At 40.3% G+C, this 23780-nt stretch overlaps 1 long non-coding RNA gene across 1 annotated transcript in view; it reads left to right on the top strand.

The window, feature by feature from the left end:
* Nucleotides 1-23780, top strand: part of LOC115299477 — a 51483-nt gene that overhangs the window by 22484 nt on the left and 5219 nt on the right. The window contains exon 3 of the long non-coding RNA XR_003912195.1: nucleotides 16645-16732. This is a non-coding gene — a long non-coding RNA (uncharacterized LOC115299477). The remainder of the gene's footprint in view (nucleotides 1-16644; nucleotides 16733-23780) is intronic.

A 23780-nucleotide genomic window follows, 5' to 3' on the forward strand; every position in this document is an offset into this window, starting at 1 on the left:
TGCATTTCCCATGCAGTTACCTTTTTCTCTTTGTAAGCCCAATTGCCAGGAAGGAACTTACAGCATATTAGGAAGGCAGTTAATGGAAAAGGGTGGTACTTGTGATGTGTTAGGACTTAGACTTAATTCTGGCTGTGTTATTGGTGATGTCACTTAATGTCTTGAATCAGTCTCCTTGCACGCAAAACCCTTCTCTACCTGCTAAGCGTCATACAGGTATAAAATGAGCATCCACAGATGAAAATGCTTTCTAACTTGTATTATGTACTACAGAGAGAAAATGATATTACGAAGGCAAAAGCTAAGAGTTCCTACCTTTCAAGTCATAATAGGCCTTTAAAGGTGTTAGAGAAGAGAACTTCTTGTTTTTTTTAAAACTTGATTCATTTTGAGAGAGACAGACAGAGCATGAGCATGAGCGGAGGAGGGGTAGAGAGGGAATCCCAAGTAGGCTCTACAGTGTTAGCATGGAGACTGATGCGGGGCTCAAACTTAAACAGTGAGATCATGACCTGAGCCAAAATCGAGTTGGATGTTTAACTAACTGAGCCACCCAGGTGCCCTGAGAAAAAAGCTTTTGAATTTATGTGCAGATACATGTTGGTAGGAGAAACAATTATACCTGTACCAATCTTAGAACAATATCTCCTTCAATTTTGTACCCTACACACCTTGCTTGCCTCACCCTAGTCCCAGCCTTGAGTGTTGGGTGTGGTGGCTCTCCTCTGCCAAGGGCACGTTCCAGAGAGGGATTTAACTTAGAGCTGTCAGATGCTAACATTTTTTTTCCCTCTAAATTTTTATTTAAATTCCAGTTAGTTAACATATACTATAACAGTAGTTTCAGGAGTAGAATTCAATGATTCATCAGTTACATACAACACCTAGTGCTCATCACAAGTGCTCTCCTTATTACCCATCACCTGTTTAACCCATCCCCCCACCTACCTCCCCTCCAGTAACCTTCAGCTTGTTCTCTATAGCTAAGAGTTTGTTTCTTGGTTTGCCTCTTTTTATCTCCTCTTATGTTTATATGAGTGAAATCCTATCATATTTGCCATTCACTGACTTACTTCACTAAGCATAATACCCTCTAGCTCCATCCCTGTAGGTACAAATGGCAAGATTTCATTCTTTTTATGACCGAATAATATTCCAGTGTGTGTGTGTGTGTGTGTGTGTGTGTGTGTGTGTGTGTGTATACCATGTCTTCTTTATCCACTCATCAGTCAATGGATATTTGGGTTCTCGCCATAATTTGGCTACTGCTTATAATGCTACTATAAACATTGGGGTACATGTAACCTTTGAATTAATATTTTTGTATCAAAATAAAAAGCTTCTGCACAGCAAAGGAAACAATCAACAAAACTAAAGGATAACCTATAGAATTGCAGATGATATTTACAAATTACATATCAGATAAAGGGGTTAGTATCCAAAATACATAAAGAACTTATAAAACTCAACACCCAGAAAAACAAATAATCCAGTTAAAAAATAGGCAGAAGACATAAATAGATACTTTTCCAAAGAAGACATCCAGATGGCCAGCAGATACATGAAAAGATGCTCAACATCACTCATCATCAGGGAAATACAAATCAAAACTACAATGAGATACTATCTTTCACCAGACAGAATGGCTAAAATTAGCAACACAGGAAACAACAGGTGTTGGCAAGGATGCAGAGAAAGGGGGACCCTCTTGTGCTGTTGGTGGGAGCTGCCAGCATTTCTGGAAGATGAGGGAATGTGTGCATTAGTCCTGGAAGGGGGGTTCTGGGCAGCACACCACAGCGGCCACTAAGACGGCAGTCTCTTAGGAAGTTAAAATACACCTGCCCTACCACCTTGTAAGTCTATTCTTAGGTTTATTTCTAAGAAAAATTAGAGAAATGTCCACAAAAATACATCCACAAGCATATTTATAGCAGCTTCAAACTGGAAACAACCCTTTTGTTTGGCAACAGTTAAGTCAAGAAGAAACAGATGCTACTCAGCAATGAATGAATTTCATGGATACGTTTCTGAAACACCATGGTAAGCCAAAGAAGGTGGTTAAAAAATAGTACTTTCTGTATAATTCAATTTATATGGGGTTCTAAAACAGGCAAAAACCACTTTATTATAGAAAACAAATTTCAGAATGACTATCTCTGGCTTAGGAGATTGCCTGGTGAAGTCTACGAAGGAACTTTTTGAGCAGTGGGAATGTTCCATATGTTGATAGAAATCCCAGTTTTACAGGTGCACCCATTTGTCAAAACTTGTCTCATTGTTCCCTTCATATCGTAATTTTACAAAATATAAATCTAACCTTTAAAAAATCCTCATTGATTTTCGCCTAAAGGGAAATTTTAAAGCTTCAGACCTTATCAAGTAGTTACTGTTCATAAGGATTTTGAAGCATTTCTCACACTACTGGAGAGTAGGTATCACAGAGGCTACTGCCTCCAAATAAAAATAAATATTTGACAGAGAGGATAGAGCATCACAGAATAGACAGAAACGATATTGCAACACCAAGTAAATAGAGGATAGTGTCCCCAGGATAATATCTAACCAGTGTGAGAATTTCAGAGAACGTCTCTGTATGGCACCCAGTCTCCTAAAGCACAGCTGATACAAATTTGGTTCTTAGACTTGAGCAAATAATAGATAGCCACGAAAATCAGAAGTCTGTTTAAGTAGTAATAAAGGCCTTGATACCAAAAGCGACACCTTAGTGTGTGATAAAATGCCATTGAACTGGGCTATGCATATAAAGGAATTCACAACAGGCTGGACGGTAAACTCTTGGGCTCTTAGGTAGTTTTTTATACATATGCAGTTATTGCTCATATTTATAGTACATCATTTTAATTGTTCTTAAATTAACTACATTGAAAACAATACATATATATAGTCTGTTCATTAGTGTGGTTTGGTCACTCTGGAAGAATCCACTCTAAGGACTATCCAGGAGTAATAAGCAAGCCCTATTTGATGATTCTAATGAAGATGGGGGACAAAGTCTCACAAGCGGCTTCCCTTACATACATCATTTAACAAGTCTTATTTCTGCCTGAGTTTATTGATTGGTATGGTCTTGTCTTTTAAAGAATTTTAATTTACTAAAGTGGAAACCAATCAAAATGAGAATATGAGACAAAATTTCCAGAATTTCATCAAGTTCTTATGCGCTAAATTGCTCTGGTTTATTTACTGCTGTTAATGCCCCTGAGAGTTTGTCTCAACATAACCGTGAGATGTGTATTTTCTATAGCTAAATTGGGTGAGGGGAGGGAGAGCGTGATGACGTGTCCAGACCGTTACATAAAAACGTGTCCCGACTGTAGTAACCATCAGAGTTCCGATCGATCAGTGGCCAGCTTCATTTGAAAAGTCATCCCTTCATAATATTTTTCTTGCTGATTAGGTCACAGAAGTTGGTTTTTTCCATTCATTCATTCATTCATTCATTCATTCATTCAAACTTTTATGCTTAAATTACTTATGGAGTACCTACTATGGGCCACACAGTAGTATTTGGTGCTAATAGGATCTGAGGAAAAATAAGTCGTCATTGACTGAATTCAAGGTGCTTCTGTTATAGTAGAGGAGATAAATCTGCACACAAGGAAATTAATACAATGTTCATTTACTTAAACACATTTCTGTTAAGGTGACTAAAAAATCGTGTTGGAGCAGAAAGCACAGAGAGTAGATTTTGGCATGCTTTGGGAAAGGGCCTGATGGAAAGCTCCACGTCTACATCATTCATTCTTTCATTTCAGTCCCCAGTTAATTAGTAGCACGGGTTATTTATGATGTAGCATTTACCCCTCTTCCTTCACCCATAATCGTTTCTTGCAGCTCTCCTAAGTTATTTCTGAAAAACAGAACACACACGCAAATCAAAGGGTTTTACTACTACGTTTAATTAACTGGGAACACGGTTATTTTCATGTTTGGCTCATTAACTTGGCACAGTCTGCTTTCTGCCGTCAGGAAATCTCAGGGTTAGCTGTAGCTCTCCACCCAAGTTACGGAGACTGACACCAAGGGCCATCTTGCTCTCCGTCTTCATGTGCTGCCATAACTTTCTTGACACGGGGTCCCATTGTTCCTGGTGCTCAGTCTTCTGTCTTTAAGGAATCCTCTTGCTTTATTGGTAGCTGCTGGTCTGCCCTTCAGTGCTTGGGTGAGTCTATACTACTTATTCTGAAAAATCTCAGGCTGCATACCGTGAGGCTTTCCCTTACTTAACTGGAGGGAAAGTTTATTTCTTTAAGCTCTCAGTTTTCATTGTTCTTTCTTTCTCTTGGATGGCTCCCAGTTTATGCCTTTACTTCCAGGCATAGGGTTATTGCTAGCCTCCAATGGAGGCATTTTCACCCCAATCTGGTGATTTATTGTCCCTTCAATTCTATTCATAGCACATTTGATAAAAATAATAATTGCAATCAATCAGGCTCAGGCTATGTGCCAGAAATTGGCTAGTTGTTTCATGTGCAATGTATTTAGCCCTACCAGTGATCCTGCAAAGTAGGCACATTATTATCCTGCTCTAACAGTAAGGAAATAAGACTCAGAGAGGTTAAGTGACTGGTCAGAGTGAAAAAAATAGAGAACCAAGATCAAAACCTAGGTGGTAGACTTTTCCCAGGGAACAATTTGGCTTTTTCTTGAGGCACTTTGCCAGGAATTTGTTAGATATGTTATAGCTGTTTGTTAAGTGAATGCATAGATGAGCATGTGGAATCTCCTGTATACTTTTTGCTATACTGAAATGCTAAAAATGTCTATTGGCATTTGATAATAGACTTGCTCACAGGCCATAAGCAACTAGCAAAACTGAACAACATACATGATAAACTGTTTAAAGACATTGGGCAGTACAGGATTATGCTTCATAAGGGAAGGTAAACAAATGAGGTGAGGCCCATAGTCAATTTAGCTTCCAGCCTGGAGGCATTCTCTGGAAAGTGGGACAGGAAGAGGGAACGTAAGGAAAGGTTTGCAGTTTCACTGAATCAAAGAAATAGACACGTGTTTGGGGAGGCCTACATCACTTGAATTGCAGGGCAGTGTACCACAGAAGAGGGGGGGTAATCCCAGAAAGAGATCCAGAAATATGCATAGGAGTCTTCTTGTGTTTGGATAAATACCATCCTGTGCAGATTCAGAGTGGTTCTCTCTGAGGTCAAGTAGACAATATTGGCCAAGCAAGTATAAGCCAGACAATTCCTAAAGCCCACAAAGATCTGGGAATTCTAAGTAGCCAGACTGGAGAGACCTTGTTGAACATCTAGAACATTCTGTCGACACCCAGAAGACTCATGCTGCAGTAACAGGGTAAAGGATAGTCTTACTCTAGACTTACCCTAATAAACTGTGAAAAAATTTATATTTTTAAATTGAATACAACTCATTTATTTATGGTATAATCCTTAATTTTTATACGTATTTCTTTAAAAATTTTTAAAATTTACATTCAAGTTGTTAGCATATTAAAAACAAATCTTGCAAGCATGAAGCTGATTTACAAGCAAATAAATGCCCCACAAAAAGAAAGTTTCAGACTCTTTAAAGGAAGACAATAAAATCCAGATCTTCAGTAATGTAAAATTTATAATGCCCAGCATTCAATAAAAACTTACTAGACATACAAAGAAACAGAACGATGTCACCCATAACTGGAAGAAGAGACAATCTGTAGAAATAGGCCCAGAAGTTACAGCAATGATAGAATTAGCAGACAAGGACCCCATAACTGCTGTTATAAATATTTGCAAGGATTTAAAGAATTATAGAAACATATGAGTCAAGAAATAAAAGATACAAAGAGAACCAAATAGAAACTCTAGAGATAAAACATGTTCAATAACTTAAGCGAAATTTCACTAGATGGGCTTAAAATAACAGAACAAAAAACTAGCAAGCTGAAACTATCTAAGTAATAGCACATAGAGAAAAAAAGGCACAAGACAAGAACATCAGCACCAAAATCCCACCAAAAAACAGCCTTAATCACCTTGAGAAAATAGTCTAATATTCATGCAATTAGAAGCCCAGATAGGGTTGTAGGTGGTGGTAAGAAAATTATTTGAAGAAATAATTGGCAAAATTTTTCTAAGAATCACAACAGGATAAACATCCACAATAGTAAAAAGCAGCCAGGCACATCAGAGTCAGATTGCTGAAAACCAGCAATAAGGAGAAGATTGTAAAAGCAGCCAGAGAAAAAGACACATTAAATATAAAAGAGAAAAATATTGGAATGGCTACTGAATTCTCCTCAGAAACATACAAGAGAGAAGACAGTGAAACAACATCTTTAATGTGCTAAAAGAAGTTGTCAAAGTAAATGTCTATATCCAAAAATAACATCCTTCAGAAATGGAAGACAATGAGACCGCCAGTTTCTGCTCTGACATGTAAAGATCTTGGACGTTGTCACTCCCATTTTACAGCAAGAAAAAAAGGCAAAACAGTGCAAATCAGCAACTTCTTGTAAGACTAATGAGAGACCAGGTTGCAAGCCGCCACCCTGAAAATTGGACAGACAGGTGAATACAAAGAGTCACAGTTGACTCGGAGAAGACGCCCAGAAGCAGAAGTCTGCTATTGGGATCCATATGCCACCATATCAGCTGGGCTGCTGTATAATAACAGAGAGTGACAGATGCAAGCATTGCAAGCCTCAGGCCCTATCTAATATTGAGTCTCTAAGGAAATCCAAAAGTAACAGGGGGGACAAAAATAAAGTCATCAGAGGGAAATTTAGCCTCTGCCATCAACAGCTACAGCAAACAGGAAAGACAGCCTTACTCCTAGCACCTCACACGAAAGGCCTCTTTACTCCATTTCTCTTTGCCTGATAGATACATCATGTCTGGTATTAACAAAAACTTAGAAGGCACACGAAAAGGCAAAAAACAGTCTGAAGAGAGGAAAGCCAACATCAGAACCAGACATAGATATGGCAGAGATTTTGGAATTATCAAACTGGGGGAATTTAAAAGCAACTTTGCTTAGGGGTGCCTGGGTGGCTCAGTCGATTGAGTGTCTGACTTTGGCTCAGGTCATAATCTCATAGTTTGTGAGTTCGAGCCACACATTGGGCTCCGTGCTGACAGCTCAGACGCTGGAACCTGCTTTGGATCCTTTGTCCCCCCTCCCCGCGTCCCTCCCCTGTGTTGTATGCTCTCTCTCTCTCAAAAAATAAATTTAAAAAGCATTAAAAAATAACTCTGATTAAAATGCCAAGACCTCTAATGGAGAAAGTGCACAACATGCACAATTGAAAGGCAAAACAAACATTTTCCAACATGCACAAGATGACAGAATATGTCACCTGAGGCCTACATGATGAGAAATGTTAGAGGACATTCTTCAGTTTCTTTTTAAAGGTCTATTTTTTAATTTTTGAGAGAGCACAATTGGGGGAGGGGCAGAAAGGGGAACAGAGGATCCTAACCAGGCTCTGTGCTGTCAGTGCAGAGCCCTATGTGGGCCTCAAACTTATGAACCTTGAGATCATGACCTGAGCCAAAGTTGACGCTAAACCCACTGGACCACCCAGGTACCCTGAGGAAATTTGAAGGCAAATGGCACGAGATGGAAACTGGGATCTACATGGTGAGACCACAATATCAGACACAGTAAATATATGGGTAAGTCTACGATACTATTTCTCATTTAAAAAAGTATTCTTAAGAGAGCTTTGATTCTTTAAAATAAAAAATAGTAATAGTATAATGGGAAATGTATAATACATGCAGAGATAAAACATATGATGAGTGAGTAAGGGAAAGGGGAAATGAAAATATACTCTTACACAATAATTCAAAGGGATACACTCATCCATATATTCACTGCAGCATTATTTACAACAGCCAAACTATGGAAGCTGCCCAAATGTCCTTCTGTAGACTAAATGGATAAAGAAGATGTGGTACAGAGGAATATTATTCAGCTAAAAAAAGAATGAAATCTTGCCATTTGCGACAACATGGATGAAGCTATAAAGTATACTGCTTACTAGCAAAATAAGTCAGTCAGAGAAAGACAAATACTGTATGATTTCACTCATGTGTGGAATTTAAGAAACAAAGCGAATGAACAATGAATAAAAAGAAGTGAACCAGAAAACAGACTCCTAACGACAGAGAACAAACTGATGGTCACCAGAGGGGAGTTGGTGAGGGGATGGATGAAATAGGACATGGGGGTTAACGAGTGCACTTGTGATGAGTCCTGGATGTTGTATGGAAGTGTTGAATATTGTACACCTGAAATTAATATAACACTGTATGACACTGGAATTAAAATAAAAAATAAAATAGGAAAGTAAGAAAAGGAAATACATGGGGTGCCTGGGTGGCTCAGTTGGTTAAGTGTCCAGCTTTGGCTCAGGTCATGATCTCACGGTTGTGGGTTCGAGCCCCACATCGGGCTCTGTGCTGACAGCTAGCTCAGAGCCTGGAGCCTGCTTCTAATTCTGTATCTCCTTCTTTCTCTGACCCTCCCCTGCTCACACTGTCTCTCTATGTCTCTCAAAAATAAATAAAAAGAAAAAAAGAAAAGGAAATACACTATTACAAGCTTCTAATGTTCCATGTGAGTTAGTCACTGGAATTAAAATAAAAAATAAAATAAGATAGGAAAGTAAAAGAAGGAAATACACTGTTTTAAGTTTTTTATGTTCCATGTGAATTATTTGGAAATTATTTGAAGATGAACTGTTTTAAGTAAAAGATGTGTACTGTAAATCCTAAAGCAACTATGAAATAAAAAAACAAAATGTTAATTTTAACAAATCAATAAAAAAATAAAATAGGTGGCATTAGAAATTATGCAGTTAATCTGCAAGAGATCAGGAAAAGAGGAAAAAAGAAACAGAAACAGGTGGGACAAATAGAAAGCAAGATGTCGGCCTTAAACACAACCGTATTGATAAGCCCGTTACATGTAAATGGTAAAAATATTTTCATGCTCAGAAAGAAAATAACCAACTGAAGTTACTAACATATTTCATCAAATCATATATTCACTGATTGTCACAGTCACACTGATCTAATTTAGCATAGTGTTCAGCAAATTCTTCTATTTAGGGCTAATTCTGGAAAGTGCTGGATCAGGATTTAGGAAGGCTAACAGCAGTGAGTCTCTCCATCAGGGTGCCGACCAAGAGCAAGGAGATGGAGATAAGTATCAAATTTGAAATAAATGATCCATTATAGAAACAAAGTTCGAAAGAGCTATATCTATGTTCTTTCTTATGTTTTATGTATCTATTACATAATTCTTTTCTTTTTAAAAATTTTTTCCTTATGCTTAATATTTTATTTGAGGAGTAGTATTGATAGTTTTCTTTCTATTGAGTTTTTAGGTTAGAGAATTTCCAGATGGAATTGACTCACAGATATGGTAGTTGGCAGGACTTTATGTCTCTCTGTATTTGAAAAAGATGAAAGGATCTTCCTATTATGGGGAAGTGATCATATTATGTAGAATCATGATTCTATTATTGGTGGAAGTTAAATGTAGCTAAAGATACGAGCACTAATTGGATAGTTGAAGGCGTGAGCTACGCAAATGGTTTGCACAATGCTTTTAGCTCCCTTCCTGAGTTTCTGTGCTCAGGCCTGTAGGACAGGGGTCAGCTTCTGCAGGCAGCATGCCCCACATTCCCCTGATGGCTGGCACCCCTCTCTGTTTCACCAGTGGGAGGAGGTGCACTAGATTATAAAGTAGAGGTAGAATTGGGGAAAGGGGATAGGGATGGGGGAGGTCTCTGTTCTTCTGCTTCTGCTTTTGGTGTTGTCGGGCAGAAACAGGTGGCTATGAACAGTGGCCACCTTCAGTAGACCTAGTAGCAGTAGATCTGGTGGGCGATTGATTGCCAGTGACTGCTAGGTTATGCCTTCAGTGGTGTCCCCAGGTGGGGTGGTCCTGGCTGCAGCAGCAGGTGTGGTGGCTATCGTCTCCTTAGGCAGCTGCAGTGTGGTGCCGAGTGTGCTCTTGGGCTCTGCTAACATGCCTCCTTCCTCCTGTGCTTCCAGCGGGTAGGGCGGTAGCAGCTTTCTGAAGTTACTATTACTAATCTCTGGGATTACTTACAACTCCCTTTTGGCATCCTTTGCCTTCAAGTGCTTTAGAGCTAGGAGCCTATATTACCCCTCCCCTTCCATTTGAAATCACTAGTGTGGTTTTGATTTTCCTGATTTGAGAGATTTTGACAGATTTAAGCTCCTTCTAAAGAATTCCCCAGTATCTCCGCAGCAGGATAGACCGATCAGAGAGGTGCACCCCCTGTCTGTGTGGCGACATCTCTGCTCCAGCCTCTCTGACTCATACCTCTATGAGTGTGCTCATGTAGATATCATGTGCCTAGCTTCAGAATGTTAAAACCGGGGTGAATTTATTGGGTACTAAGATGGTTTCTATACTACCCTTCCTAGTCCTAATATTTTAGAATAATGGGTTCTACCCTATAGATCATCATGAGATGCTACAGATTTTTTTGAAAGGGATCTGTAAATCCATATAGACATAAGAATTTGTACGCTGCAAACAATATCTAAGTGGTCATTTTTTTGGAATAAGTGTATTAGATACTCAGGATTGGTAAAATACAAACTAATTTCTGCACTAATGAACACAACTACTTTTATAACTGCAGTTTTAAAAGTCAATATAAACTAGTAATACTATATTTCTTATTATGACAGGAGACAATCCACAAGTTCTTTTATGTTTAAAAAGGGGCACGTTAGCCTTAAAGCTTCGGAAACCACAATGCTAGAGTTCTTGTTTTCAAACATGACAAAGTTTCAAATTCGAGTACCTCAGTCTTGAAATTCTAAAGCCCACAGGTTTAAAGGATGATTTTCTGGGACCCCTCTTTGATTAACAAGATTTTGCTTATTTAAGCTATAGTATTACTGAGCAACACGAACTTAATATGTAGTTTTATTTCCTCATTTTAATTCTACCCCCCTAAGAACCCAGGGAGAAAACTTTGAGAAATAGCAGTGAAATATGACTCTAAGATGAGCTTAAGATACACTCTCTATTTTTTGCCGCTGTCAGTAGAAGTCCTCCCATTTTATGGTCTTAGATTAACATGGTTCTTTCTGTTACAAAAAATGATCACCGACAACGCATTGTGGTTGAAACAAGGGAAACTCATGTTTATTGGTAGTCTGCGAAGAGTGAGACGCTGAGCCAGCCCCACTCTCCAGTTTTATTTAACAGAGTCTCCAAACACGCAATAAATTGTCCGAGGCTAGACAGTGAATAGCTAGCAGAGACAGGATTTAAGTAGGTGTTTGTTTGGTTAAGAGCTAGATTTGACACTGAATGCTGGGGTTTGAATCCCAACTCCACCAATTATCTGTGTGACCTCGACATAGTCACTAAGTCTAGCTTCAGTTTCCTCATCTGTAAAATGGGAACCATATACTGCCTCTGTCATAGGGGGTTTGAGAATTAAATGTGACAATGTATGCAATGTGCATTTCGCGGCTAACACCAGGGGACACATAGCAACCTCATGTTAGCTCCTACTGTTTTTTTTTTCTACCCTATTTTCCTTAAAATGAGAATTAGTGAAACTGATGCTTAGACGTAATTCTGTCACTAACAACTAAAGGCTTTCTGAAAGTCCCTAAATCTCTGACCTTCAGTTTTTCATTTGTGAGATGGAGACAATAATTCTTTTCCAGCCTATTAACCCATTGTTATGAAATAATTAAGTGAGATTTAGAAGGCAAAAATGCTCTACGCACAAATGTGAGTTGCTATATATATAGATACACACACACATATACATGCACACACATACATGTATAACATACATGCACACACGCAAATATATATATATTTTTTGAGAGTTTCACTTTCCTTAGGGTCCATTTGTTTTCAGATTAAGGTGTTGCCTTGTTTAAAGTTTTGATTTATTTATGTGTCTCTTTATATAATTTTAAGTGTCCTCAGGAAAGGGTGTGTAAGCTCTGTTTGAAACTCACGGCCGGTTTCAATATTTCTTCCTTTTCCCGGAGAAATGCTCAACTTAGTAAAGCAAACTGGACACTTTCTCACCATGTGTTTGTCCAGACAAAGGAAGGGACTGTAACTGGCAGACTCCAGCTGACGTAGAGGATGTTTCTTGCTATCTTCAACTTGAACTTGTCTCATTTGACAGGACAGGCTGATTTATGCTGCCAGATCAGTTCTCTTAGGAAGAAGCCATTTGTCAGATTCTGCATTTCATTTAGTGAGTTTCCAGGCACCTCAAATCCTTTGTGGAAAGAGTTGAATCGTGGATATAAATATAAAGAGACAAAAATAGCAACTTTCCTTTCCACTGAGTACAGGTACATTGAGTACAGCATAGCCAAGATGAACTGACTGAGTGGAAGTTATATTATCACTATGTTGTCTTTTAAATGATTATTTTAAGGCCAGAGATAATGTCACCCTAGAAAAGACATATCTGTATAATCTGCTAATCTTAGAATTCAGAAATTTCTTTGGATCTTTTTTTTCCTCTACTCTTTGAGCTAAGGTCCCTTATGCTTTTCCACCTGGGCCATCACTACGTTCTCTTAAATGCTTCTTCTCAAAGTGTCCCAATCCAATCCAATCCAATGTCCACCTTATTGATAGAGGGACATTTTTCAGGTAGATCTGAGCATGTTGTTCTTTCTCTTTCTCCACATTACTTAAAGGACAAAGCCCCACACCTTTTGCATGATTGTACGCACAGGAAATATTAACTTCTTACATCCCTTCATCGCTTAGCATGGCCCCATGAGGCCTTCTGTCCAGCTCTGTCTGTTCTTACCTTTTCCTCTTCTTCCCCCCTCTTCTGCCTTTCAGATTCCCAGTCATCCAGGACATCTTGGTGTTCCCCAAAGAAGATTCTAAACTTTCATTCTTCCGTGCCATTTTACGCTTCTCCCTCCTCTTCCCTGCCTGGCAAACTTGTATCCAACTTTCTAGAATCTACTTCCTTGCCCTGTGACTTTGTGAAGACTCCTTTGCCTACCACCCCTCCACCCCCTGCACCCCAGGTCGGTTCAGCTCCCTTGTGTCTGTGGTTTCATAGCACCTGGTATTCGGGCATCTCTAAGATAGCACTTGAGTATTAGCCTGGGGTGTTTTTACACATGTCTGTCCCTCCCTTTAGACCTTGAGCTCCTTAACAGGAGGGACTGCCTAACTTGTTTCATTGTTCACGCTTAATGCCAACTGTGTTTGCTGGCACAGAATGTTTGTAGACAGCCCGGCACTTCAGCTGTGGAATCAGACAGTTTAGGGTGGAAAGACCAGTGTGTTACTTACTAGTCATGTAATCTTGGACAAGTCATCTAATTCCTCTTGATTTTTGCATTTTCTTCTGTACAATGCAGTCGGTAACAGAAAAACCTATCGCACAAGGATGCTGTGAAAATCAAATGAGCTCATATATGTCAAGACTTTGGAACAGTGTCTGGCAGAGTGCCTCTGTACTTTCTGTTAGCTGTTTCTCTTTATCATTGTATTATTATTGCTACCTCCCACAATTGCTGGCATGATTAGAAAAGATTGCTCATACATAGGAAGAGTTTAGCATAGTAACTGGCATAGAGTACATGCTCAATGCAGATTAGATTTTTTATCATTATTACTTTTATTATTAAAGATTGTTGAAGAAATGAATTTCCTGTTTCCTTATCTGTTGCCCAATGGCCACCATCCCTGGAAGTGGAAGAAGCCTCAAAACTCAGTATGTCGAGGGGGTGCCTGGGTGGCTCAGTCAATTGAGTGTCTAACTTCGGCTTGGGTCATGATGTCATTACTTGTGAATTTGAGTCCCACGTCGGGTCCTGTGCTGATGGCTCAGAGCTTGGAGCCTGCTTTGGATTATGTATCTCTCTCTCTCTCTCTGTCCCCACTCTCAATCTCTCTCTTCCCCTCTCAAACATGAATAAACATTTTTAAAAAATTAAAAAATTCAGTGTATCCAAAATTTATTACAGTTTTCCCTCCAAATCCAGCTTATGTGAAAATGCTTATTAGAGCAGCCACTTAAATATTTTCTTCTCTCTCTTCCTCCCTTCCTGCCTCTCCCACTCCTTCCTTTCTCCTTTTCTCCTTCCTTTGCTGCTTTTCCCCCGCAATTATCCCATTTCAATACCCTTTCTTTTGGTGTTTTGGGCTACGGCCCCTGAGATTACTTTGTTACTAGATAAAATCTTTCACTGCTGATCCTCATGATTTTAGGCTTTGAAAGATGTCTGGAATGCACATATTTCTATTTCCTTTCCCACTGCCACTTTTTTGTTCAGGTTCATGTCACCTGCCTTCTGGATCCTTCCTTTTTATTCTTAAGCCCCTACGGGGCAGGGGCCCAGCATCATGGAAGTGCAAGGCACAGTGTCAGGAAAGGGTCAAAACCTTAACTGCCAAAGAGGCACACAGGAACGTAAATGAGTGAAGCCAACCAGGGAGCAGAGGCGCCCGTGACATAATGCGGAGGTCTGTCTCCCCTACAGGCGAGAGTGGCTGCATAGGAAAGTGCCTGCTCATGGCTTCTGTGTGGGAATGTGCTGGTGTTGTTGGACCTTCTCGTATTTTAAGAGAAGCTGCTAAGGTGCATGTGGTATCTGTCTACTGATCTACAAATGTTGGCAACCAGTTCAAATTTAAAAACCCCTGCTGCTTGGGCTAAACAAGGCTGCAGATCAGATTTGGCACACAGGTAGAGAGCTTGTGATGTCTATCTAAGAAGATGCTCAGGAAATATTTATCAAAAAAATGGATCCAGGATGTGTTTCCTCTCGGGGTCTTGCCCAATCTCTTCCTGACTTCTGGGTTGCACCCTTTATTTACTCCCACTTTAAAAGTATGGTGTATGCTTTTCTCAGACCTTTCATGCCATGCTCAAATTGAGAACCCACTCTATTCTAAGCTCTGGATGTGAATTGATAATAAGGAACCATTATCCCTGAATTGATGAGCTAACAAAATCAGATAGTTTATGACAGTGGCCAATAGAAACAATAGTGTTCCAGCTATTTTTTTTTTTAAGTAGGCTTCATATCCAATGAGGAGCCCAACAGAGTGCTTGAACTCACGACCCTGAGGTGAGATCAAGACCTGAGCTGAGGTCAAGAACTGGATGCTTAACTGACTGAGACACCCAGGCCCCCCTCCAACTCTTCTTAAAAATCTAGCTTCTTCTCTTGATACTATTGCACTTGAAGGCTAATTTTAAGTTAAATTGTATGTCAGTAATTGAACTTAAGTATTTCACATTTTACTAAGGTGTTACCAGATTGTGGGTTTGTCGATGGCAAGGAGCTCTGATTAAACATGATGTATATTCAGTGCTCTTATAGATCAGCAGGTAGTCATGTATGTAAGTGGCAATAAATAATGACCTACAGTCCATTAAAACTCATGGTTGGTTAATTATTAGATTTAGTTAGGATGAGAATCCTATTAATGTAAAATTCATATAACCATCTAGCAAAGTAGAGCTAAGGCTTTTACATTGTCCACATAGCCACTGATGGGTGTCAGCTGTGCCCAGGTGACTCTCTTCAGTAGTTATATTTATAAGCTCTGCAACTGCTGCACTTCAAAGTTTCTTTAAAGTGATTCAAGATATAAAAGACATTTGGAAGAAATTTTAATGTAGGAGGCCTCCTAGAGTTTTGTGATATTTTTTCTAGTCTTTTACAATCATCTTGCTCACTATTAATTTGACTATAATGTCTTTTACCGTGGTGTCTTGAAAATGTTTACCTAGCAGTCACCTGTATTTTCATATAAACAACAAATTTCTTTATAAAAATTCCTATTTTAGTAGTTTACACAATATTTAATTAAATTTAGTGATTATTTTCAGAAATACAACCAGAATAAAGAGTAGGGAACTGAATATAAGTGACTTGTGGCCGTCATATCGCTGAACCAGTGGGAGATGTTTCTAGCATGCTGTATGGCACTGGGCATTCTGAGTGCTGGGGCAGGACTCCATCTTTCGCAAAATGAATGGAAGCCTATCAGGTCAGTTAGGTGAAGGTTCAGTTAATTCTCCTCTACTAGTCATTGGATTCAGGTAGCATTTATTGGGTTCTTTGCACTAATAATATTTTTTTCATCCAATTAAATGTTCAATGGCATTTCCAAGTGCATTTACTTTATTATCATACTCTAATGGTATCCCTATGAGTAAGACATTTTTCCCTTTGGACAAATGAAGCAGTTTTCAGACAGGTTGAAGAGACTTCCCTAAGATCACATAGCTTGAAAATAATAAGAGTGAAGGACTAGAACCCTATTCCAGTCTGACCCAAGTTCAGGGCACTTTTCGCTCCCTAGTGCTACCTGTCCAAACCAGGCTAAATGAACTCCAGAGACTGTTTTAGCTTTACCATGCTCTGATTCTGTGATATATTAGCAATATCCTGTATACATCATCCGTTCTACAGCTACAAGCTTCTATCCTTCTATGGCTTTGTGGCCTCTGGCTTGACGTGGAGGGGAGAAGGAGATTAAGGAGAGGGGCCAATTAGTTTTGGATTGGTTGGTAAATGTTTCACAACATCTTTGAGTGTGTCCCTCTCTCCTTTGATGAATGGCTCTTGCCTCTTTTGACAGATTGATCTTGAGTGCTGGGTATTTTTCGCTCACCACATTAGCTGCCAGGTTTCCAGGCTATCCCCCCAGGACTGAGATGAGGTGAGAGGTAAGTTGTTTGTAAGTATGACTTGACAGAGCAGTGCAACCAGGCTGAACTTTCAGAAAGCCCTTCTGTGCCTGGAGCCTGCTTTCATGTCTTGGAAATCCTGATTTATTTCAGGACGGGGAAAATCCGAGCCAGCTTGCAGACTGGAAATTAAAATCTTAAAACTATGTACAAAAATCGAATATTCCAAATGGCCTGGTTTAAACATCACCCAGCCTCATTGATCAAATGTAAAAGTTCTTAAAAAGAAGCAGGGGGATTTATGACTAGGTGTAGGACTAGGGAAAGGCTTGGTGAATATTTATGGGTAACTTCAAGGAATTCCACTGACTGTACCTTGGTCTGCTTTTGTACCCTTAAGTTTCTGCTTAGGAGATTTCAAGCCTGCAAATGCTTATGGATTGAAAAATATTTTGGTTTGGCTATATTCTGTTAACTTCTGAATTTTGGGGGCAGGAGAATATATATATATTTATTTGGACACATTTATCATACTGTAGTAAGTATGTATGCATGTGTTTTTGTTCCTTTTGATTTATGTCTTTGATTTTCTTGAGGACAGGGCCTTTGCTTTAACTATCTCTGTGCCCCCAGACCTAATATAGTTTTGGAAAGTGGGAAGTACCCCATAAATGCTCTACTGATTCATATTGTTTCATTAGCTTGTGTTGAGCACCTCTTTGAGCTAGGTCCTGTGCTATTGCCTGAGGGAGGTAGACAGACAAATGGAGAGAGTAGGAATTTTCAAGAAGAATTTTATTTTAAATCTTAAAAGAACATAATTAAAAAGGCAATGCATAAAAACAGCTAGCCTTACAACTTAATTCCTGTCTTGCACCCTTCAGTAACCAATAGGGCAGGTGAGTCCACACATGTTGACCATTTCATACACGTATTCGGGTGTATTAGGAAGAGGCAGGGAAGCCAATTCAAGTTTTATTCTCCTTTTGACTGTTGAAGAATAAGATGAACACGTACAATGCTAGCTAGTGGATGGGTTGGTAGCAGGAGTATAAAGACCATTGGTAAACTCCAAGAAACAGTTATAGGTACGTCCATGTAAATTTTCCTGTTTAGTCCTTGCAGTGTTCGGTAGGATTGACATTATTACTTAGAGGTATTAAAATCCCATTCCTCTTCCTAGAAGACTTTCTGCCCTTTCAATCTATCAAACACCCCTCATCTTCAGGAGTTTGCTCCAATGACCACTCTTCTGTGATTCCTTTTCCTCTCCTTCTGGCCTGCTCCTTTTCTGCTGCCTTAAACTTTGTGTATGCCTCCAGCTCAGCAGAGAGCAATTGTATTGCATTAAGAATCCTCTGTGTGTTGGGCTGCAGGCTCCCCAAAGCTGCTGCGACCCCGTCACTCCCCCATCACACAGATAGCGCCCCCAGCCATCTGCTTGTTCAGCCTGGGACTCCTGGCGCCTTCCCTGCCACCTTGGCTACCTTTCCATTCCCCATCAATGAGCCACCACATCCTCTGCATTTGCCCCCTGCCCCCCACTCCTTGCTTCCTAATTCCTCTGGCCTGCACCATGGTCACTGTAGTTCTTTTCAGGCTCTGGGGACAGCCCTCTTCCTCTCTAGTCAGATGCTCCCACTCTTGTGGCTCATGTCATTGCCCTGTGGTCCAGTAGCCATCAAATAAATTCACACTGCTGTTAAAATAAACCCAAAGATCCGAATGCCACTTACAGGACCCCATGTGACCCGGCTCCTTCCCCGATCCCAGCCCTTTCTTGTACCCTTACCCTCTGTCATCAAAGAGCTTAGCCTTTTCTTTGCCAGGTACTTTTCTTTTTACTTTTTTTGAAGTTTATTTATTTATTTTGAGAGAGAGAGAGAAAGAGAGTGATGGAGAAGGGAAGAGAGAGACACACACACACAGACACACACAGAATGAGATTGAGAGAGAGAGAGAGAGAGAGAGAGAGAGAGAGAGAGAGAGAGAAAGAATTCTAAGCAGGTTCTGCAGTATCACTGCAGAGCCCTACAGGGGACTCAAACAAACCAGGAGATTGTGACCTCAGCCAAAATCAAGAGTCAGATGCTTCACCGGCTGAGCCAGCCAGGTGTCCTGCCAAGTGCTTTTCTACCTCATGCTCTTTCCTCTGCATAGAACAGTCTTACTGCCCCAGCTAGCTCCTGCTCGCCTTTGAGGTTTTAGCTCAAACGTGGCATTTGCAGAGTGGTCTTAACGAGCCCCTGGGATCCTCTTCAGGGGATGGTATTTCTTTTCCTTTATGGCATCCTTCAGAACTTGCATGCATATATGTATGCACGTATGTATACACACATCTGTTTGATTGTTTTCACAGTTATAATCCAGTACTGAATTAGTGCCTGAGAGCACAGAGGAGGTTTACTAAATATTGATTAAAAGCCAAATAAATGAATAAGTGGATAAAAACAAAAGTCTTAAAATATGACCATCACACCAGTACTATTGAATGGGCCCCTTAGTTTTGTTTAGTGTCTTTCTCCCTAGTAAAGGTAACCAAAACATGTTTTTAAAAATTCCCACCTTGGTGGCTCAGTCAGTTGAGCTACTGACTTCGGCTCAGGTCATGATCTTGTGGTTCATGCGTTCAAGCCCTGTGTCAGGCTCTGTGCTGACAGCTCAGAACCTGGAGCCTGCTATGGATTCTGTGTCTCCCTCTCTCTCTTTGCCCCTCCCCTGCTCATGCTCCCTGGCCCTCTGTCCCTCTCTCGCTCTCAAAAATAAATAAATATTGAAAACAATAAATAAAATCCCCATTGGTTATAAATTTCCTTTGATTCCCCCCCGACCCCAGCGCATGTTTGGAAGGCGCCAACTGCCCCATTTATGAGATGCACTCATCTGAAAATGTTCCACCTCTTCCATGCACCTGTAAGTGGTCTTTCCCTGCACTTACCTGGCCCCCACCCCCACCCCAAATGGGGGCTGGGCTCTTCACTTTGGTGAGGGCTGTTCAGCAAGCCATTTTAGCCCCGATTCATAATGAGGAAAGTGAGGCAAACAAGGAGCCAAGTCATGTGGCAGAGCTAAAACAGGGTCCCTAAGGCGTGTGTCAGGGAAGATGGTGGAAATGGCCAGGGAAAGTGGAGACAGATTCAAACCACGCACCTCACCCAGGCTGGTGGGGAGGCTTATTCCTGGTGACCACACTCAGCGTCCTGCGCTTGGATCAGCTGGAAGTGCCCTGCTGTTCTGAGAAGGAAGCCCAGACACAGCCAGCTTGGTGCCAAAGAAGAAATTCTCACTCGGAATATTTTCCCAACAACATTTTTATTTGAAAGAAACCAAGCCAAATGAAAACACATGCATGGGGGTTTCTTCTCATGCATTTCTTTGCCTGTATATATATTTTTTCTTTTGTATTCTTGACCACCCTGACAGTATAGTTTTTATTTTGAGGAGATTTTTAAATACTTGCCGTGTAAGTCATTCATCTTCTTGTCCTGAGGTAGACTGAATTTTTACCTTTTCCAGCCAGTCTTAATGGAGCAGAAATAATCAGAGGTGCTGCTGTGCCTTTAGGTGCTGGGGCAGAGAGCAGCGTTGGAGCAGGTGGGCTGAACCAATAAAATACAGCTGGGAAACAGGAAATGGCAGACAAGTTTCCCCAGGTTGCCCTGTGCTGGAACCTGGCCACGGTCTCCGGTGAAACCTAGCCCGTCTCTGATTTCCTACCCAGTTCCTTCCTGGGTTTGAGATGTTGCTCCCATCTTGGACATTCCTTGTCCCTGTTGTAGTCCGTCTTTGCCCATATTAAACACTGCCTCCAGGGTACGGGTCAGGGTCATCACTGAGCTCATTCCAGCTAAAGATTATCACATTTACAAAGGTGTGTCCTTCCCCATCCCCACAACTGTTGCTCCCTTTTGCAAGCAGTGCAGGACAGAGATCTGTCTGAAGATCAGCAAGATATCCTTCATGGTCCTAAAAGATAACTTATTCTGTCTCATTTTCTGTTTATTTCATTGTTCCAACCATGAGTCCATGCAATCCACCTGTGACTTGAGTTCCAGATCGTCTTCCTGAAAATTCTCTCTGAGAATATCATTCAGATGACTTCTGTGGTTTCTCAATGGGTCATTGCCAAACGCTATTTTGTATGCCCTGAATGGCCCTCTGTAGAGTTTTCCTGTCACTACCCCTTCCTCTTGGCTCAATTCTAATTGTACCTCCTCCACCCTGGAGCCTTCTTTGAGGACATTAGGGGAAGGAGTCCATGCTCTAGCACAGCGATTTCCAGGATTGAATTCTAAGTTATTCACCTGCTAGCTGAGAAACATAGAACTCTTTAAGTCATCTGTGCCTCCGTTGTCATGTGTGTTAAAATGAGAATAATATTAGTATCTATTTTATAAGACTGTTGAGATTTACTGAATTAAAACATGTGAAGTGGAATGGTTAAGTGCTCAATATCATCCTCTTCATACAATCAATCTGGTTTGGACTTCATGATAATCCATAGAGCTTTCATTCACTCCTCAAGTAAATAATTTCAGGATTACTGAAGGCGCTGGGCATTCTACCAGGCACTGCTCACAGCCTACGATGCTCTGTTCACGGTATTGTACATCTGCTTCTTGTCCTTGCTCTCGGCTGTAGAGACGATGAAGTAGAAACTTTCTTTCTGAAGATGCCAAATGGTAGTTTCTTAGTGAATGCACTCTAGATTGAGTTAGTTTTTTCTATGAATTAAAGAAATATCATGGAGATGGGCCCTGAGGGATCCCTGTTTTACCATTTGATCATACCTGATCTCATAGAAGATATGTTTAGTGCCATTACTTACGTGTGAATGGAGCTGTCTGTTCTTTAAAGGTAACATACACTAACATGAAACTCATAGTTCCTGTAAGAGGGTAATGTGTCAGTGACACAACTACCGTCATCACCACTGTCATGTGTGCAGCAGCTTCATCAGGATGACCATTACCACCACCACCTCCTTCACCGCAACTACCACCATCATGTACACATCATCACCGTCACTACTCTCCTTATCACCACCGTCATGGCCACACTGTCACCACCAGCTCTGCCACCATCATCACCACGAACGTATATAAAATAATGATTATAATATTAACAAAGCAACTTGACAGCATTGCTGATTTTCAGGATTATTTGGTAAACTTATGAGGTAGGAATTATTTTTATCTGTATCTGATGGATGAGAAAAGTTTCAAATTCAGTTTCTCAATTTATACATTAAAAATGTATAAAAATTGAGAGAGAGAGACAGCATGAGCAGGGGAGGGTCAGATACACAGACACACACACAGACACACACACACACACACACACACACACACACAGAATCTGAAGACAGGCTCTAGGCTCTGAGCTAGCTGTCAGCACAGAGACCGATGCGGGGCTGGAAACCACGAACTGCAAGATCATGACCTGAGCCAAAGCTGGACGCTCAGCTGACTGAGCCACCCAGGTGCCCCAGTACATTTTAGAAATAAAGCAATACAGTGATTTTTGTGGAGCATATTCTTTGTCCCTCCAGTTCCAATTTTTACCCTTGTCCTTACCTCCTCTGTACCCTAAGAGGCTGACCTAAGCACACCTCATTATCAACTTTCCCTTATCCTCTAGCATTTGCTGAGCTCAGCCAATGGCAGACAGCAGCAGGAGACTGGAAGAAGGAAGGACAGGAAGACTGGAATATTCATTCTGATCCCATGCTGTGGTTTTGTAGTGGCTATTCTTCCTTTGGAACAGCTTTCTTTCTTCCTTTTTAAAAGTTTACTTATTATTTTGAGAGAGAGAGAGAGAGATAGAGAGAGAGAGAGAGAGAGAGAGTGTGTGTGTGTGTGTGTGTGTGTGTGTGTGTGTGTGTGTGTGCGGGGGAGGGGCAGAGGGAGGGAGACTCAGAGTGCGAGAGAGAGAGAGGGCGAGGGAGAGAGAATCCCAAGCAAGCTGCATGCTCAGAGGGAAGCTCAGTGTGGGGCTCAATCTCACAACCCTGGGATCATGACCTGAGCTGAAATCACAAGTCAAACACTTAACCAAACTAGCCACCCAAGTGCACCTGGAACAGCTTTCTCCTATAACCCATTTCTTTCCTAGTTCTAGAAACTGTTCCCTCCTCTTTCTTCTTCCCATCTAGAAATAGTAATAGCTCGAGCTGTTGCTTAACGGTATATGTTAAGATCCCCTGGGCTTCCTTCAATCCTGCTCACACCTCTGAGAGTAGTCTTGTAATTAAATACTTCCTCGTTATCTCTGAGTAATCTGCCTGTTTCCTGCCTAGGCCCTGAATGATGTGATATAATAGACAGTATACAATGCAAAATATAATATAAAATTCCTGAAAATAAGAATGGAGAAAGAAATAAAAGGAAAAAAAATGAAGGAAAGAAGAAAGGAGTAAAGGAAGAGAAATAAACTCAGATTTCTTTCCCCCAAATAAGATCACTATTATGATGTTGGTGTGTTTACCTTCAGTTTTGGTTTTCTGTGCTGTTTTTATGTAGCTGTTCCTGTGGTATACAGGTATTTACGCTTCCTACTTTCTTCACTTTATTACATTGTTCTATCATTTTTTAACATTGCTGGAGCTTCGTGACTATTATTTTTAATGACTGGACAATATTCTGTTGAGGGTTCTTTTATTTTTTTCTCCTTGGTTACGAATGATGCATTTTCCATATTTCAGTTGTACTTAGATAAATTCCCTGAAGTATGATTTTCGGGTCAAAGGAAATGAATAGCTTTTGACTCTCAATCTTATTCCCAAATTTCAAATCAAGGGATTTTATTTTAGAAGTTAATACCAACTTCAGTTCTTAAAGGGGAGATGTAAAACGCTTAGAGTTCCTTTTATAATTGTTTTTGTGTCATATGGTGTTCGCTTTCATGTAATGTAGTTTTTTCTTTGTATTTCTCCATCTTTTTTTTTTCCAGATTCAGCACTAAGCTAGCTATTATGATTTGTAAGGTAAACATTCTTGTTTCTTACTCTAATAGTGCCTTTCCTCAAATTTTTCACAGTCTAAATGCATATTTGATATTTCATTCACGATGGCTTTTTTTTTGCATT

The sequence above is a fragment of the Suricata suricatta genome, chromosome 8, assembly GCF_006229205.1.
Source record: "Suricata suricatta isolate VVHF042 chromosome 8, meerkat_22Aug2017_6uvM2_HiC, whole genome shotgun sequence".
Classification (NCBI taxonomy): Eukaryota; Metazoa; Chordata; class Mammalia; order Carnivora; family Herpestidae; genus Suricata; species Suricata suricatta.